The following is a 19617-nucleotide window of genomic DNA, read 5'->3' as shown; positions in this document are numbered from 1 at the left end:
GAGTCAATAACCAGGGGGCATTAATTTAAGTTAAAGGGCGGGAGATTCAGAGAGGATTGGAGGAAAAACCTGTTCACCCAGAGGGTGGTTGGAATCTGGAACCCGCTGCCCGAAAGGGTGGTAGAGGTGGGAACCCTCACAACATTTAAGAAGCATTTAGATGATCACTTGCAATGCCATCGCAGACAAGGCTACGGATCAAGTGCTGGAAAATGGGATTCAAATTGATCGGTACTTGATGGCCAGCACCGACACGATAGGCCGAAAGGCCTCTTTCTGTGCTGTAAAACACTATGACTATAAGGTGACTCACTTGCCCATTCTAAAGAGCAATTAGGGTCCGCCAATAAAGGCTGGCTTTGGTAGCCACACCGGCATTTCATAAACAACTAAAAGGTAACCTCCCACTCAGTGAGGGTTTTTATTTTCGACAGGCATTCCACGTGAAAAATAATGCATCCACATGCCTTTGAAAGGGAGCTTGGAGCTCTCATACATTTCCGTGTGGCATTCATTTTCCCTTCACAATTCCAAACTGTTTGGCACTTCAGGAAACAAATTGGTGCATTACCCCCTCGGTGGGGTTGATCCTGTTTCAGCGAACGCTTGAATGGGGCAGGAATAAAAAGCATCGCTGCGGGTATTAATGCAATGGCTCCTATACGGAGGCAGCCAGTCACATCTACCTTTCAGTCATCAGTGTGACACAAACCACTCACAAGACAAGATTGTTTTTACAGTGTACAGCTCTGTAGGATTCCGCACAGTTGAAAGGCTCGCGGTCAGAAGGAGAGTCAAAAGAAAATTCAACATAACTTCATTAGTATTCAGTAGCTTTTACAGGGACTGTCAGTTCGATGCTGGGTGTGAGCAAGTGAGTAGAAAACGCCTCCCAGTTCGAGGCATTAACCCATTTATAAAAATGGTTTCCAATCTTTAGAAACACGTAAAAAATAAAATCATTGAATCCCTCCAGTGCAGAAGGAGGTAATTCGGCCCATCTAGTCTTCCCCGAACCTCTGAAAGAGCACCTTAACTAGGTCCACTCCCCTGCCCAATCGGCCCTAAGGGTGGCACGGTAGCACAGTATGGGCGGCACGGTAGCACAGTGGTTAGCACTATTGCTTCACAACGCCAGGGTCCCAGGTTTGATCCCCAGCCTGGATCACAGTCTGCGCGGAGTCTGCACGTTCCCACGTTGTCTGCGTGGGTTTCCTTCGGGTGCTCCGGTTTCCTCCCGCAAGTCCCGAAAGATGGGCTGTTAGATGAATTGGACATTCGGAATTCTCCCTCTGTGTACCCGAACAGGCGCCGGAATGTGGCGACTAGGGGCGTTTCACAGTAATTTCATTGCAGCGTTAATGTGAGCCGACTTGTGACAATAATAAAGATTATTATTATTATTATTATCCCCGTAACCTCACCTAACCTGCACGTCTTTGGACATAAAAGAGCAATTTTATCATGGCCAATCCAAACAACCGGCACATCTTTTTCGACTGTGGGTGGAAACCGAAGCACTCGGAGGAAAGCCATGCAGACACATCTGAGAACGAGGAAACTCCACAAAGACAGTCACCCAAGGCCAGTATTGAACCCGGGTCTCTGACGCCGTGAGGCAACAGTGCAACCATTGCACCACCGTGTCAGCGTATGATCGTGCTTGTATGTTAATATTCCCACAACCGTCAGATCAAGTCTAAACTCTGCCGCCCTGCCCCATCCAGTCATGAGTGGCGGTTGACAATTAAGCAACTCACTGGAGGAGGAGGCTCCACAAATATTCCTAGTCCTCTATGACAGAGGAGCCCAGCGCATCATCACTGCAAATATAAGGCCGTAGCATTTGCAACAATTTCCCAGTGGATAATCCATCTCAGCCTCCCCCGGAGCTCCCCAGCATTATACTTGCCAGCGGTCAATTCGATTCACTCCACATGATATCAGGAAATGATTGACAGTACTGGATACTGCAAAGGTTATGGGCTCCAACAATATCTCGGTGATAGTATTGAAGGCCTGTGCTCCAGAACTTGCCATGCCCCTAGCCAAGCTGTTCCAGCACTGCTACAACACTGGAATCTACCCAGCAATGTGGAAAATTGCCCACCACCACGGGGACTGCAGCGGTTCAAGACGCCGCCTCACCACCACCTTCTCAAGGGCAATTAGGGATGGGTAATATACTCCGGCGCTGAGGACACAGGTTCGAATCCCGGCCCTGGGTCACTGTCCATGCGGAGTTTGCACATTCTCCCCGTGCTGTGTGGGTTTCACCCCCACAACCCAAAGATGTGCAGGTTAGGTGGATTGGCCATGCTAAATTTCCCCTTAATTAGAATAAATAAATAACTGAGTACCCTCATTTTTTTTTAAAGGGATGGGTAATATACTTTCACCCCATTAAAACGTTTTTTCAGAAGAAAACTTCTTTAAGATGTATAGTTTAAAATAAGATCTGTACCCTTTCGAGTGGAGCTCATTACAGTTAATGGCAGAAGTTTTAAGCAACTTTTAAAAAGTCGGTCACAAAGATACATCTAGAAAAGGAATGCTGAGGTAAATCACAATTACCCAGGTCATTATTCCCAGGAGTTAGCAATATCCACTATCAATATTAAATCATATTCACTGCCCGCGCATTTGTTAGAAAAATTTATATTGGAGGAATTTTTGACACCAATTGGTAATCTTCATCAAGTAACAATGACATCCTTTGAGTAGACACACTATAATTGATGCTGAAGTTTACAGGTCAGACTTTATTATTATGCAGCATATATGATCAATCTATCTCTATTATGGAGAATGACTTTTGGGTCCTGATTCTGTCAAGTCCACTAAATGCCTGTTGAAATCCATCCACATTTTTGCGCCGTATTTTGCACACCGCCACTACCGGTCCACAGCAGACGCCATCTCCCTGGCCCGACACTCATCCCTGGAGCATCTCGACAACAAGGACACCTCAAGCTCCTATTTATTGACTACAGCTCCGCCTTCAATACCATAACCCCAGCCAAGCTCATATCAAAGCTCCAAAACCTAGGACTTGGCTCCTCCCTCTGAAACTGGATCCTAAACTTCCTGAACCATTGACCACCATCAGTAAGGATAAACAACAACAACTCCTCCGTAATAGTCCTCAATACCGGGGCCCACGCAAGGCTGCGTAGTTAGCCCCCTACTATACTCCCTATACACACAATACTGTGGGGCAAAGTTTGGCTCCAACTCCATCTACAAGTTTGCTGATGACACGACCGTAATGTGTCGGATCTCAAACAACGATGAGTCAGAGTATAGGAGGGAGATTGAGAATCTAGCGACATGGTGCAAAGACAACAATCTCTCCCTCAATGTCAGCAAAATTAAAGAGCTGGTCATTGACTTCAGAAAGCAAAGTATCGTATACACCCCTGACTGCATCAATGGTGCCGAGGTGGAGATGGTTGACAGCTTCAAATACCTAGGGGTACACAAAGGCACCTCCCATCCATTGACTCCGTCTACACCTCCTGGGGAAAGCAGGCAGCATAATCAAAGACCCCTCCCACCCAGGGTATTCGCTCTTCCAATTTTTTCCATCGGGAAGGAGATACAAAAGTCTGAGAACACGCACCAACAGGTGGAAAAACAGCTTCTTCCCTGCTGTTACCAGACTCTTGAATGACCCTCATATGGACTTATCTGATCTCTTAAAAAATCTTCTCTATTGAGTAGTACTACACTCTGTATGCTTCACCCGTGCTTGTGTCTATGTATCTATATTGTGTATGTATGTATGTCCGATAGTTTTTTTTCACGTATGGAATGATCTGTCTGGACAGTACGCAGAACAATGCTTTTCACTGTACCTCGGTAAATGGGACAACAAAACAAATCCAATCTAATCCAAATCCAATATTTGCCAACATGAAAAGTATATGTCACAGGTAAGACCTCATGAAGTATCTGACCATAAATCCTTTGAAAACAGTCGACTTTTGTTTACATCAAAGGGTTCCCCTCTCGAACAAATCTTCCTTACTTAACTGTTCTAGGGCCCTTTTGCCAAATAGGATTATTAAACATTATCTTTCTACGCTACAGTTAATAAACCATGCTAGCCATCAAAGTTACACCTTAATCACTCAAAGCTGATCACATTACGATCAGTTATTTTCTCACACAAGCACTTCTCATATGTAACACGCAGATGCTAAAGCCAGAAAATAAGCCGTGCTTTCTTCACAAAGTGTTTCATCGTGAAAAGCCTGTTGCTCCAAGATATGGAGAAGTCCCATTATCAACCCTTGACTCTCCAGGATGTCCAGAATACAACTCTCTCGAATGTCAAACAGTCCCGAAAACGATAAGATAATGGCCAGATATTTGAATGAGTGATAAATGTTGACCAGAACACTGGGGAGAACAGCTCTTGTTGTTCTACACGTGTTAGCACAGAATCTTTTGCACCCACCATAAAAACCCAGCTTAATTTGTCATCCGGATTTCTGGCAGTGTAACGTTCCTCCAATAAGGCACGAGGGGTGTCAGTCTAAATTTTATGCTCTTGTCTCTGGCGGGATTTGAACCCAGAACCTTTTTTTCTCCAACACAAAATTTTTTATTTATTCTTCGGATGTGGGCGTCGCTGGCTAAAGCAGCATCTATTGCCCATCCCTAATTGTCCACCACATCCATGGCTTGCTGAACCATTTCAGAGGGCGTTAAGAGTCAACCACATAGCTGTGGGTCTGGAGTCACATGTTGGCCTGGCCAGGTAAAGACGGCAGATTTCCTCTTCCCTCAATGACATGGGGTTTTACGACAATCGGCAATGGTTTCACGGGCATCATTTAGACTTTCAATTCCAGACTTTTATTGAATTCAAATTTCACCATCTGTCGTGGTGGGATTAGAACCCGGCTCCCGAGAGCATTAGCCTGGGTCGCTGGATCACTAGGGCCGTGACAATACCACTATGCCTACCTCTCCTTCCCAAGAATGCCAACAACCAAGCCACATAATAATAATAATCTTTATTACTGTCACAAGTAGGCCTACATTAACACTTCATTGAAGTTATTGTGAAAAGACCTTGGTCCCACATTCCGTCGCCCGTTCGGGTACACTGAGGGAGAATTCAGAATGTCCAAATGACAGGCACGTCTTTCGGGACTTAGGGGAGGAAACCGGAGCACCCGGAGATAAACCACGCAGACACGGGGAGAGCGTGCAGACTCCGCACAGACAGTGACCCAAGCCGGGAATCAAACCTGGGACCCTGGAACTGTGAAGCGACAGTGTTAACCACCGTGCTACCGTGCCACCCATGCTGGCAAGGGACCAACTAATGCCTTTGAATCTGATCAACCAAGTTCTTCACCTCCTTTCCTGCACTTCCAGCAAGAGGGTCTTTGAGAAAATACAGACTCCTCACAGTTTATCTTCTGGAGCAGGATTTTCTGGATGGTGAAAGGTTTGTCCTTGTGGAGCTGGTGGTGAGCTACCTTCCGGGACCACTTAAGTTTAATTACACCTACAGTGCTGTTTGGGAGACAAGCTCCAGAATATCGGCCCAGCGACCACGAAGGAGCGCCGATATATTTCAAGGTCAGGATGTGAGTGGTTTGGAGTGGGATTCCCAGGCGGTGGTGTTCTCATGTGCCTGGTTTCCTGGTCCTTCAAGATGGTAGCAGTCTAAGGAAGGTGCTGTCTCAGGGGCCTAGGTGTACTCCTGCAGTTCATCTTGTAGAAGACACTCACGGCTGTCGCTGTGCATAGGTGGTGGAGGGAGTGAATCTACGCCAGTCACCTCAACCAATCCTAGGGCAGCATGGTAGCATAGTGGTTAACACAATTGCTTCACAGCTCCTGCTCCCAGGTTCGATTCTCGGTTTGGGTCACTGTCTGTGTGGAGTCTGTACGTTCTCCCGTGTGTGCGTGGGTTTCCTCCGGGTGCTCCGATTTCATCCCATATTCCAAAGATGTGTGGGTTAGGTGGATTGGCGATAATAAATTGTCCTTAGTGTTGAGTGGGGTTACTGGGTTATGGGGATCAGGTGGAGGTTTGGGCTTGGGTCAGGTGCTCTTTCCAAGAGCCGGTGCAGACTTGATGGGCTGAATGGCCTCCTTCCGCACTGTAGAATTCTATGATTCTGGGAGCGCTTCGCACATTCCAGGCAGCTGCAGCTGAAGAAGTTTCTCCTGAATTCATTAGTGACTATCATATTTTTGTCGATGTCCTAGTTATGGTCTTGCCCACAAATCTAAATATCGGCCGGGATTCTCCGCTAACCGGCGGGGTGGGCCGTGCCGGTGCCAAGGAGTGGCGTGAATCACTCACGCGTCGAGCCGCCCGGAAGGTGGGGAATCCTCCGCAACTTCGGGGGCGAGGCCGGCGCTGGAGTGGTTGGCGCCGTGCCAACCGGTGCCGAAGGGCCTCCGGCGGCTAGGCGCGAATCGGCGCATGCGCAGGAGCGCCAGCGTGTTCTGGCGCACGCACAGAACTGCCAGTGCTTTTCCTGCGCATGCGCTGGGGGATTCTTCTCCACGCCGGCCATTGCGGAGCATCACAGCAGCCGGCGCGGAGGGAAAGAGTGCCGCCACGGCCCAGTACCGGGCGCAGATCGATGGGCCCCGATGGCGGGTCAGGCCACTGTGCCCCCCGCCCGGGGCCGGATCCCCCCCCCCCCCCCCCGAGGACTCCGCAGGCCACCCGCAGAACCAGGTCCCGCCGGTACAGACCTGGTGTAATATACGCCGACGGGACTGGCCGAAAACGGGCGGCCGCTCGGCCCATCACGAAGCGGGAATCGACGGGGGGGGGGGGGGGGGCACTGTCAATGGCCAACGGCTCCCGACCGCCGCGGCGCCATTCCCGCCCCCGCCAAAAAATCAGCGCCGGAGAATTCGGCAGCCGGCGTCGGGCCGGGATTCACCTGATTCACGGAGAATCCCACTACATCTGCCCTGTGAAACTATTTCATCATCTTAAAAACTTTTAATGGCCTCCGTCTGTGGCTCCTGTCTTCCCCTGTGTCGAAGTAGAGGCCCTGCCTGTTCAACGTTTTCTGATAGACTTTCTGTCTGCATGCTCGCAAGTGGTTTCTTTTGCTCTGTATTTATGATCTGTTTAAAATTAGGAGACCAGAACTGATGACGGCACTGCAAGAATCATTTTATTTTATTTATTTTATTATTTTATTTATTCATTCTTGGGCTGTGGCATTTGGGCAGCGCGGTAGCACACGGTCGTTCTCTCAAGCTTTGACAAAGAGACTCTCACTAAACTTCTACAGATGTGTGATAGAGAGCATCCTATCCGGCTGCATCACAGCCTGGTACGGCAACTGCTCGGTCCAAGGTAGCAAGAAACTGCAGAGTGTGGTGAACTCAGCCCAACGTATCACACAAGCTTGCCATCCTCCCATTGATTCTGTATATGCCTCCCGCTGCCTCAGGAAGGCAGGGAGCATTATCAGAGACCCCCCCCCTCGGGCTGATCTGTTCCCTGTAAGAAAACTATTCACGACGCCCTGTGCTGCTCTTGCTCATGTATTTGCTTTGTTTGGCCCCTTGTTCCGCACTGTAACCAATTGTAGATGTACCATTTGTCAATGTTCTCTGCTAATTATTCTTTTTGGCTACTATGTACGTACTGTGCATGTCCCCTCGGCCGCAGAAAAATACTTTTCACTGTACTTCGGTACATGTGACAATAAACCAAATCAAATCAGACTCAAAACGTTAGCTCCCTTCTCTTTCCACAGACGCTGTCAAATCTGCTGAGATTGTCCGGCATTTTCTGATTTTGGTTCAGATTCCAGCATCCACAGTGATTTGCTTTAAACGATGTGAAAGAATCATGTAAGCGAGCCTGACTGCCCGGTTTCGTATCTCATACTTGCCCCTAGCTGGACTGCTGTGCCAGCGCGTGAACCTTACAAGAGTCTCTGTCACTGTTGCAGTGTTCTGGTGTAAATTGCCCTTAAAGTAATTGAACGTGATGGGATTGGAAACAAATTTCAACCTGCATTATTCTTTAATTGTAATTTCTCACAGCTCATGCTATTAACTTACCCACCATTATGTCAGTAAATGCAATGTTATTATTTTGAAGTGATGTGCATCACATTACAGTTTACAAAATTATTAGGGGTATAGATAGGGTGAACAGTTGGAGGCTTTTTCCCAGGGCGGAAATGACAATTACAAGAGGACACAAGTTCAAGGTGAGTGGAGGAAAGGTTCAGTGGAGATGTGCGGGGGAAGTTTTTTACACAGAGGGTGGTGGTGGCCTGGAATGTACTGCCAAGTGAGGTGGTTGAGGCAGATATGTTAGCGACCTTTAAAACTTATCTGGATAGGCACATGAACAGACGGGGTATAGAAGGATACAGGCGGGTTGGTCAAGATAGGACACGTGATCGGCGCAGGCTTGGAGGGCCGAAGGGCCTGTTCCTGTACTGTATTGTTCTTTGTTCTTTGTATTCCGGGATTTTGTTAGACTGCGGAATGTTTGGGCTTCAATTCTGGAGCACTTTCTCCAGTGTACATGAAAGGAAGCTTCAAAAGTCTGGGAAGGGCTGTTTTTCTTGGGAGCTGCTGACAAAACAGACAGGTTGTCGAAGTTTTTCATCTCGGACTCATCAGGATAAACACAAGATTTCAAAGGAAACAACAACTTATTATTCTGAGCAAGGATCCATCCATTGCTGGCAACAAAGAACAGGAGCTGTGCATCTTTTGGGTGAAACAAATGCATGAGGGACAATAGTCCCCTGGTGCAATCTCTATGGCAGCGCTTTGACCAGAGTCAACTTACCAACCAATCGGCTCCCTTTTCTCATGCAGTATGGGAAATATTGTGAAATTTGGCGTTGTTGCATCTGTCCTGATCAGTGCAAGTGAAAACCTTTGACAGGATGTCTCTTTTTTCAGCAGTACCCAAGTTCTACGCGACCATTCATAATATTTTCTCTTAACAGTTGTGAGGGCTCGGAATTCAACCAATTAATTCTACCTCAGTTAAGTTTACATTATTGGACAAAACAATCCATAATACCCAAGTGAGCAGAGCAATGTCAGTAATGTAATTATTACGTTGTTTAAATATATAAGCAGCTAGGACAGGATGGAAAGTTATTGGAGATGAACATCAACTGAGTGAGGCAGTTATTTGATGAATGTCGCTATTTACCTGTGAGTTCAGGCTAGCCACAAATGGGGTGGAATTTAATACCCTCCCTGAGGTGGAATTGCAAGCAGCGGTGGAGGTGGGGGGGGGGGGGGCAATTAATCGGGTGTTTTATGGGGATCCCGCTATTTTCCTAGCTCTGTCACAATTAATTTTTGCATGGGAAAAGCTCAAAGATGGCCTTCCCGCCCCCGGTACCACTGAGGCATTGAAGTGGCAAATTAACGTAGTCGCTACTCAGGAAGAACATAGAATAGAACATAGAACACTACAGCGCAGTACGGGCCCTTCGGCCCTCGATGTTGCGCCGACCTGTGAAACTATCTGAAGCCTATCTGACCTACACTATTCCATTTTCATCCATATGTCTATCCAGTGACCACTTAAATGCCCTTAAAGTTGGCGAGTCTACTACTGTTGCAGGCAGGGCGTTCCACACCCCTACTACTCTCTGAGTAAAGAAACTGCCTCTGTCATCTGTCCTATATCTATCACCCCTCAATTTAAAGCTATGTCCCCTCGTGTTGGTCATCACCATCCGAGGAAAAAGACTCTCACTGTCCACCCTATCTAACCCTCTGACTATCTTATATGTCTCTATTAAGTCACCTCTCAGCCTTCTCCTCTCTAACGAAAACAACCTCAAGTCCCTGAGCCTTTCCTCGTAAGACCTTCCCTCCATACCAGGCAACATCCTAGTAAATCTCCTCTGATCCCTTTCCAATGCTTCCACATCCTTCCTATAATGTGGTGACCAGAACTGCACGCAGTACTCCAGGTGCGGCTGCACCAGAGTTATGTACAGCTGCAGCATGACCTGTACATAACTCAAGAGTGGACAAGGTAACTGTTTGTCGTGTTTGGGAGCCGTCCCCGGCTGCCAGAACCCCCCCCCCCCCCCCCCGATCCCCCCCCCCCCCCCCACCCACCCCCCATCACGGTTTACGTCTGTGCAAGCCTGCCCGAATTAAATAGCTGTCCCCCATCGATGGGAAGCATTGCAATTTCAAAAATTCTAATCCTTTCCCTCATCAGTTCGAATTATAACAATGTAGGAGTTTTGCGGACTTTATTTGTGTCGAACAAACTCGGGGGTGGCGTGGGCAATTCACAGCTGAATTGCAACTTCATTGCCTATGCATTACACAGACAGGTTACTTGTTCGACAAATTTTGTTACAACACTCACAGCAGCATATCTGCCTTGTAACACTGGTCACGTGTAATCTTCCCAACCATTGCCTCCTTACTGGAGCAGAACTTTCCTTCTGAAACTAATGGTGATTAATGAGCAATGGATCGATGTGTATTAACAACAGGCTCATGAAGAACTAAAATAGCAGCGGTGCGCTGCAAATGGATTCAGACACCCCCTGAAACAATAAATCCCCTCCCCCACCATTAGTAATAGAGGAGGAATTCCAGACAAGGTTTTGGGGAGAACTCTATTTTCATCTCCAAAATTCTGCTGCATGTGTCTTAACTTGCAGCAAGTCAAGTTCCCCTATCACTGCCGGGATCGCTGGCCCATGTTAGCTCCCAGTCAAACAACGCCTTGATTTTCATCTCTTTGTTTTCAAGTCCCATGATGGGCCTTGCCCCTGCTCTGTCTCTGTAATCTCTCCCACGCCACAAGCTCTCAGAGATATCTGCATTCCTCTAATTCTGGCCTCCTGTAGGTAAGTAATCATAATTACTTCACTATTGCTGGCTGTGCCTTGATTATTTTTTATACATCCCAAGCTCCTGAATACCCTCAAAGAGTATGTTGCGCTGTAATAAAATTACATAGAACATACAGGGCAGAAGGAGGCCATTCGGCCCATCCAGTCTGCACCAACCCACTTAAGCCCTCACTTCCACCCTATCCATCCTAACCTTTTTGGTCACTAAGGGCAATTTTATCATGACCAATCTACCTAACCTGCACGTCTTTGGACTGTGGGAGGAAACCGGAGCACCTGAAGGAAACCCACGCAGACACGGGGAGAACGTGCAGACTCCGCACAGACAGTGACCCAGCGGGGAACCGAACCTGGGACCCTGGCGAGGTGAAGCCCCAGTGCTACAGTGCTATCCACTTGTGCTACCGTGCTGCCCTTAAAAGACACCCCCTTGTTCCCCTTGGAGTCCATGGCGCCTGGTCCCCACTTGTGAGGACCAGGAGAGATTGGTACCTGCAGGACCTCCAGCTAGGTGTCCGGGGAGGGGTGGGGGGGGGGGGGGGGGGTGCATCTGGAGCATCTGCCCCCGAATCCAGTAAAGATATTTTGAAGCACATCCGCTGTAATCAGGTTAGAACATAGAACAGTACAGCACAGAACAGGCCCTTCGGCCCTCAATGTTGTGCCGAGCCATGATCACCCTACTCAAACCCACGTATCCACCCTATACCCGTAACTCAACAACCTCCCCCTTAACCCTACTTTTATTAGGACACTACGGGCAATTTAGCATGGCCAATCCACCTAACCCGCACATCTTTGGACTGTGGGAGGAAACCGGAGCACCCGGAGGAAACCCACGCACACAGGGGGAGGACGTGCAGACTCCACACAGACAATGACCCAGCCGGGAATCGAACCTGGGACCCTGGAGCTGTGAAGCATTTATGCTAACCACCATGCTACCCTGCTGCTCCTACCTGATAAAAACCTGATCAGGCCAAGCGTAGCGAGCCAGGAGACTTGCAACGGATTTGAGGCCTGGCGAGAATCAGTCCGGTTTGGCCCTCACGCCCAATTCAATGGGCCATCACCAATCCCGGCTGGGGCTGATGGCCCCAGAGCTTCAGCCCCAATATCGGGTAACATTCCAATAAGTAAGGGTGTCGATCCGGACAAGGAAATTCACTTTTACAACTTAACTTTCTCCTCTCGGCCCCTCCTTCAATGGTCCATACCAATTTGAGTTCCCAAATCAACTTTGGGTCAGGTCTCTGGCTCTGGTAGGCTGTCGCAGTATTAGGCAGGCACTAGTGCAGCTCAGCCACTGTTACCAAGAATGTCTCACGTTGGTTTACACAAGTCACTCATGCACGTTTATTGTTGTGCCAAACTGCAGGCAAACAAATTGGTACGAATTAGTAGGGCGACGGCTTAATTAGATTTGCCAGCAAACTTTACATTGCCGAGTTTCTGCTTTATTTCTTTTCTCAACTTACTTCAACTTCTGATCCTTCAGAGTTGTTTTTGCACTAACAAATTGAATTATCTAATGATTTGAATGGAGCACAGTGGAAATTTAGGGCTGGAATTAATTGGAATTGTCAGCTCATTTCAGTGAGCGACTTTAAATCCAGAGAGGTAGGATCAGCAGGTTCCGCTGCATTACTTTTCTCCTGTTTCCCACACAGTGCTTGCCAAACTCATTTTCTTATACGCTAAACCATGCTAACATGTAGCGAAAAACACCTCCATCATTTTACCGCTCTGATCAAGGAAAGGGGGCATGGTTTACGACACAAGATGTTGGCAGACTTCAGAGATGACTGGATGACGCAGTTTCAGGGCCGATAGACTCAGGGTGGGTTTTACAGGCCCTTCCCACGGTGGGATCTTCTGGCTGCGCCCAAGGCAGGTTCCTCAGCCATGAGATAGGTGAGCCACCCAAAATGGCATCGGCCTCAGCGGGATCGGGGGGGGGGTGGAGGGGTTCTAGTGATAGGGCGGGGTGATGGCCCAGGTAGACTGCTCTTTCGGAGAGTTGGGGCAGACTGGAAGGGCCAAATGGCCTCCTTCTGCACTGTACGGATTCTATTGAAACACCATTAAAAAAATCTGCCAAGTAATTTAGGGTTGATTATTGCAGTGGTAGCCTGATATATATTATACAGAACCAGAATTCTTACAGTGCAGAAGGAGGCCATTTGGCCCATCGACTCTGCACCGACACTCTGAAAGTAACCCCACCTAACCTGCACACCTTTGGACACTAAGGGGCAATTTATCATGGCCAATCCACCTAACCTGCACACCTTTGGACTGCACCAATATCTCTATTATATTCAGGATGATTCATTTCTCTCAATCTGTATCATTTTTGGGCGGATTTCCAGTAACAAATCATTCTTCATAGAATCATAGAATTTACAGTGCAGAAGGAGGCCATTCGAGTCTGCACCGGCTCCTGGAAAGAGCACCCTACCCAAGGTCAACGCCTCCACCCTATCCCCATAACCCAGTAACCTCACCCAACACTAAGGGCAATTTTGGACACTAAGGGCAATTTATCATGGCCAATCCACCTAACCTGCACACCTTTGGACTGTGGGAGGAAACCGGAGCACCCGGAGGAAACCCACGCACACACGGGGAGAGCGTGCAGACTCCGCACAGACAGCGACCCAAGCCGGGAATCGAACCCAGGACCCTGGCGCTGTGAGGCAGCTGTGCTACCCACTGTGCCACAGTGTCACCCGTAAAATATACAAAATATTGTAAAATATTTACAGCACAAAGTACTTGGCCCAGAGGGTCCATGGAAGTGCAAATGTTTCACATGGTCCCATGAGAAATGTCCCACCCAACTTCATCTAACCCCAAGAACATATCCCTTTTGCCCCACTTTCTCCCCCATCTCCCTCTCTTGTTTGCCCTTAACAACATCAAATCTATTTACCACAACTACCCACTGTGGTCACAAGTTCTATATTTGTACCACTTTCCAGGATAGAAAGAAAGTTTCTCCAAAATAACTATCACTGCAATGCGTTTGGACTTTTGAGTATTATAGCATATAAGCTAAAAAGAAGATCAGGCCATACTGTTCGCAATCCTTGTTGATTTGGCCACAACTTTGTGGATCAGTGAGCTCAGTGGGTGCGAGATTAGGATGGCATTTAAAATCTGAATTCCCAAATCAGAGCTCACAAATCCTACACATGAAATTAGGTTCTGTTTCAGCGTGTGCTTCCACACCACTCTCTTAAGGCCCCACCAATTTATTCATCCAGATTCACAGCTCAATAAAACTGTACAATGGCAATGTTCTGATTAACATCGACGGACTCCGTGATACCAAAGCGGTGAAATGTAAATGACAGTAAAATTAACTGCAAAATTCTGGTCAAGTAGCTGTTGGGAAAGTTGCTGGAGAGTACATGGGACACAAAGCAATGATAGGACCCTGAATCATGAGATTACAATCTGCATTAAAGTCTTTAGTTTCAGGGTAAACAGCAGGGTGGCTCCTCATAGAACAAAGAATTTACAGTGCAGAAGGAGGTCATTCAGCCCATCGAGCCCACACTGGCCCTTGGAAAGAGCACTCCACTTCAGGCCACAACTCCATCCCATACCCAGCAACCCCACCCAACCCAACCCCTTTGGACACAAAGGGCAATTTCTCATGGCCAATCCACCTAATCTGTACATTTTTGGACTGTGGGAGGAAACCGGAGCACCCGGAGGAAACCCCACGCAGACATGAGGAGAACGTGCAGACTCCGCACAGACAGTGACCCAGCGGGGAATTGAACCTGGAATCCTGGAGCTGTGAAGCGACTGTGCTAACTACTGTGCTACCGTGCCGGCCATGTCAGACAAAAAGACGTACTAAAGTACAGAAGGCCCGATTTACCGTAAAGTTTCTGAGTGTGGTGGTGAGTGGGAACTGCGGCAAGCATCCTGACCCTTGACCCGGCGAGGCCGTCATCGGTATCAAACGCTGATTGGTCCAATTAACGAGGGCCCACTGGCTTAGCGCGGTAAATGATGGTCCCGTGGGCAGTTTTGCCGGGACCGGTCCTGCCAGCTCCCGCTAACAAGGGGGAGCTACACTTCAACCAATCCCCGCAGAGCAAACCCCACACAGCACGCACCCAGGCCACCGAGGAGACCAGCCCCACGATTCGTGGATGCCAGCCTGGCCAGAATGTTGGATGCGGTCGAATCCAGACGGGATGCCCTGTTCCCCCGAGGAGCCTGGTGGGTCAGCCCCAGAGCAGCCAGTGTCGCCTGGGAGGAGGTGGCAGCGGACGACAGCTCGGGGAGCGTCACCAGGACTGGCACCCAACGCCGTAAGAGGACCAACGCCCTCCATCAGCCCCCTGCCACCAGCTCCACCCACCACCCCTGCCATTTCCTTGGAAAACCGTGCACCTTGCACTGGCTCTGCCCACCACCACCCCCCTCCACCCCAAACCCGCCCCGCATGAGTAACCAAGCGTGTGGCTCACAATGCCCTCTCTGTGTCCCCGCAGGAGAAGTTGGCCCACAATGGGAGTGGGCCCAGACAAGTGACGGGCATCAGAGTCCTCACCCCCTACATGTAACGGGCCGTGGAAGTCGTGGGGGTGGCTGAGGACAGGGGATCGTTCCTGTTAATTGTATGGAGATCGGCTTCAATTGGTGATTATTGGCTTCTCGTCACCCCGCGGATCAATTGCGACACCGCCGTTAAATCACGTCCCAAGACTCTAAAGCCAACTAAGTTGTTCCACGTTGTCACAGCCAGATTCACAGCTCCAATGTTCTGTTATGAAATGAAAATGAAATGAAAATCGCCTATTGTCACGAGTAGGCTTCAAATGAAGTTACTGTGAAAAGCCCCTAGTCGCCACAGTACGGCGCCTGTTCGGGGAAGCTGGTACGGGAATCGAACCGTGCTGCTGGCCTGCTTGGTCTGCTTTAAAAACCAGCTATTTAGCCCAGCGAGCTAAACCAGCCCCTGCTGGAAAGGATATATCAAATATACTAACCATTCGTACCCATCCGGAAAAGTGTGAGGTACACCTTGGAGGGCTAAGGATTATACTATGGATGGTAGGACCCTGGAGAGTACTGAAGACCAGCGGGACATTGGAGTGCACATCCACAGGTCCCTGAAGGTGGCAGGACAGGTACATGAGCTGGGTGAGAAGGCACGTGGGATAAATGTCTTTATTAGCCAAAATATAGAATACAAAAGCAGGGTGGTCATACTGGAACTGTATAAAACGCTCGATAGGCCGCACAGTTGGAGTACTGTGTACAGCTCTGGTCACCATAGTCCAGGAAGGATGTGATTGCACTGGAGAAGGTGCAGAGGAGATTTACCAGGACGCCTGGGCTGGAGGGTCTAAGTTAGGAGAAAAGATTGGATAGGCTGGGGCTGAGTTCCGAGGAGTAACGAAGGTTGAGAGGGGATTTTATACAGGTGAATAGATTATGAGTGGTGCAGATTGTCCGTTTGTAGAAGGGTCAATAACCAGGGCGTATAGATTGAAAGTAAGAGGTGGAAGGCTAAGAAGGGAGTTGAGGAGCGACGTTTTCATCTAGAGGGTTCTGGGAATCTGGAACTCGCTGCCTGAAAGGGTGGTGGAGTCAGAAACTCTCGGAACATTTAAGAAGTATTTAGATCTTCACTTGCGCTGCCATGTCCTCCAGGGCTATGGGCCAAGTGCTGGAAAATGAAATTAGCGCAGTCAGATCTTTGTTGACTGGCTTGGAAACAATGGGGCTAAATGGCCTCCTTCTCTGCCGTAAACATCTCTGAATCTATGAATCATGTCAACACCTTAGTCTCATCTTTTGTATTTTCATCTCTTACAACCAGGAATATCAGCAAATGCGGCTGGAGGATGGCCTATCCATTTTTCGAAAGGGCAATTGATGTGAAGGACTTAACAAATGCCTCGGAGATTATAGAATAGAATCGTAGAAAGGAGGCCATTCGGCCCATCTTGTCCATACCAGCCCGAGGACACCCAGGTGCCCTTTTCTAATCCCACCTTCCTGCATCAGGTCCATTGCCCTGTACCTTAGAGCACTTAAGATGCAGATGCAGGTACTTCGTAAAAGAGTTTCCCTTTTCTAATCCCACCTTCCTGCATCAGGTCCATTGCCCTGTACCTTAGAGCACTTAAGATGCAGATGCAGGTACTTCGTAAAGAGTCTCTAACTCCTTCACCAATTCGGGCAGCGGATTCCATTACCCTCTGCGTCAAATATTTCTTCTTCATGTCCCCTCTACACCTTCTGCCTCTTATCTTGAATCTATGTCACCTGGTTCTCCACTGAAGGAAACAAGTTTATCCTGTCCACTCAATCTCTTCCCCTTATCATTTTGTACGCCTCAATTAAGTCACCCCTCAGCCTTTTTTGATCTAAGGCAAATAACTCCAACCTATCCAATCTCTCCTTCAGAAGGATATTTTGGCCTTGAAGGTGATGCAAATCGGTTTACAAAAATGTTCAAACAAGATGGTAAAATGGATGGACGCGTTGCAATCATAAATAAATTTACAATTCGCCAGCATATTATTGAAGAATATATATTTGATCAATTAATTAAATTGTACCCACTTATCTTTTTCAATTTCTTGTTCCTTGCTTTACCATGTCCTTTGTTCCTTCAGGAACATTTTCTTCCAACGTTCCCTGTGACCTTGAAGAAGGGATGAGCTGTTGGAGAGAGAAGCGGATGCCAAAGATTCCAGTCAAGTTAACGGAGAAACGTTGCAGGAAGCCAAGAACCAAGCTGGGTATTTGTATACCACGCCAGATCCTGTGGGGAGAGTGCAAGTGTGCAATTTACAGGTGCACTAATGTTATGTAACAGCTTTACAAAACCCTGGTTAGACCCCCCACATGGAGTCGCTGTGAGCAGTTCTGGGCACCACACTTTAGGAAGGATATTTTAATCTTGCTGGGGGGGGGGGGGGGGGGCTGCGGGGGTGGGGGGGGGGGGGGGGGGGGGGGGGGGGGGGTAGCTGGACAGCGTATGTTACAAAAATGATACCTGGACTACAAGGGTTAAGTTACGAGGAGAGATTACCCAAAGTAGGTCTGTTTCTGCTAGAGTTTAGAAGGCGAAGAGGTGATCTGATCGAAGTCTTCAAGATATTTTCAGGGAAAGACACTGGGCTGGATTCTCCGTCGGCGGGTTCCTCCGCTTCGCCGGCAGCGCACCCATGTCCGGGGACTTCCCGACGGCATGGGCGTCGCCACAATGGGAAACCCCCCCCGAGTGCCCGGACGGAGGATTCCACTGCCGACTGGGACGCGTCGCACCAGAAAACGGGTCTGGCAGGATGGAGATTCTCGCCCAGGGTAGATAAAGATAAACTATTTCCAATGGTTGGAGATTCTAAAGCTAGGGGGGCGTAGTCTAAAAATTAGGGCCAGACCGTTCAGGAGAGATGTTGGGAAGCACTCAAAGGGTAGTAGAGGTTTGGGGACTCTCTCCCGCAAACAGCAGTTGAAACTAGAACATTTGTTAATTTTAAATCGGAGATAGATTTTTGTTAAGCAAAGATAATAAGGCACATGGACCAAAGGCAGCTGTATAGAGTTAGAACACAGATCAGCCACGATCCCATTGAATGGCGGGTCAGGAATCGAGGGGCTGAATGGCCTACTCCTGTTTCTTTGTTCCTCTGCTATAGCTTTCAGGCACCATTGTTTGTGCTTCAGCAAAGCAATAAACTGAAAGAAAAGTTCAGGCAAGCAGTTAAAATAAAACACAGCCCTATCAAACTACTGCCTTCTTACAATGTTTATTATTTGCTACAATCCCCCGATTGATTTGGATTTGGAGACAATTAAGTAACTGATTGCGACTCACCATTACAATTGCACAAGAAAAGGAAACAGAATTGGACCTTGCAGCAGTCCATCCAATAGAGTTATTTATTTTCCGCTGTCAGAATGAAGATATTGGGCCATAACTTCCACCCAGCGGCGCACGGTCATGGCCCATTGGAATTACAAGAGTATAAAGTGCGTTTACCCGCTCTTAAGTCTGAAAACTTTGTTCAATCCTCCACAGGCTGAAGTTGCTTGGGGCAGTGTACGCCATTTTGATTTGATTTGATTCAATTTATTGTCATGTGTACCGAGGTACAGTGAAAGGTATTGTTCTGCGTATAGTCCAGGCCAGGCAGATCGTTCCATACATGAGAAACATAGGACATACGATAAATACACAAAGATGAGTCATAGCCACAGAAACCAAGGGAACAGAGTGCAAATAGCCACAGAAACCAAGGGGAAAGAATGCTAAAGGCAGTCTACATAGACATCGGGTGAATCATACAGGAGTGTAGTGCTACTCCAGCAAACTCAGGGAGACCGTGGCCCTTCTTTTTAGTACACGGGCTGTTAGAAAGCAGGATGGATTGACGGGTCCAATGAACATAGGCCAGGGAGAAAGCAGTTGTCCAAGTAAGTGCATGGAATTGGGTGGGGGGGGGAGGGGGGCGGAGGCTCAAGGGTTTGCGGGGGTGGTGTGGTGTAGGGGTGGAGTTTCCAGTCATGTCCACTACCGGGGGGTGTTGGGACAGGTGGGATCGGGCCCACTCGCATTGGGTGCCGGGGTGCACGCTCAGGCTGAGGGGGAAATAGTTTCAAATGGATGTGATCACATCTCTTCTAAAAGTGCCGGAGAGACAACTTTCCAGCAAATACGTTAAGACTGCAATGTTCCAGTGAAGCTCAACGCAAAATGTAGGAA

This window comes from Scyliorhinus canicula, chromosome 24 (assembly GCF_902713615.1).
Source record: "Scyliorhinus canicula chromosome 24, sScyCan1.1, whole genome shotgun sequence".
In the NCBI taxonomy this organism is placed as follows: Eukaryota; Metazoa; Chordata; class Chondrichthyes; order Carcharhiniformes; family Scyliorhinidae; genus Scyliorhinus; species Scyliorhinus canicula.
Note: the sequence above shows the minus strand (reverse complement) of the source record.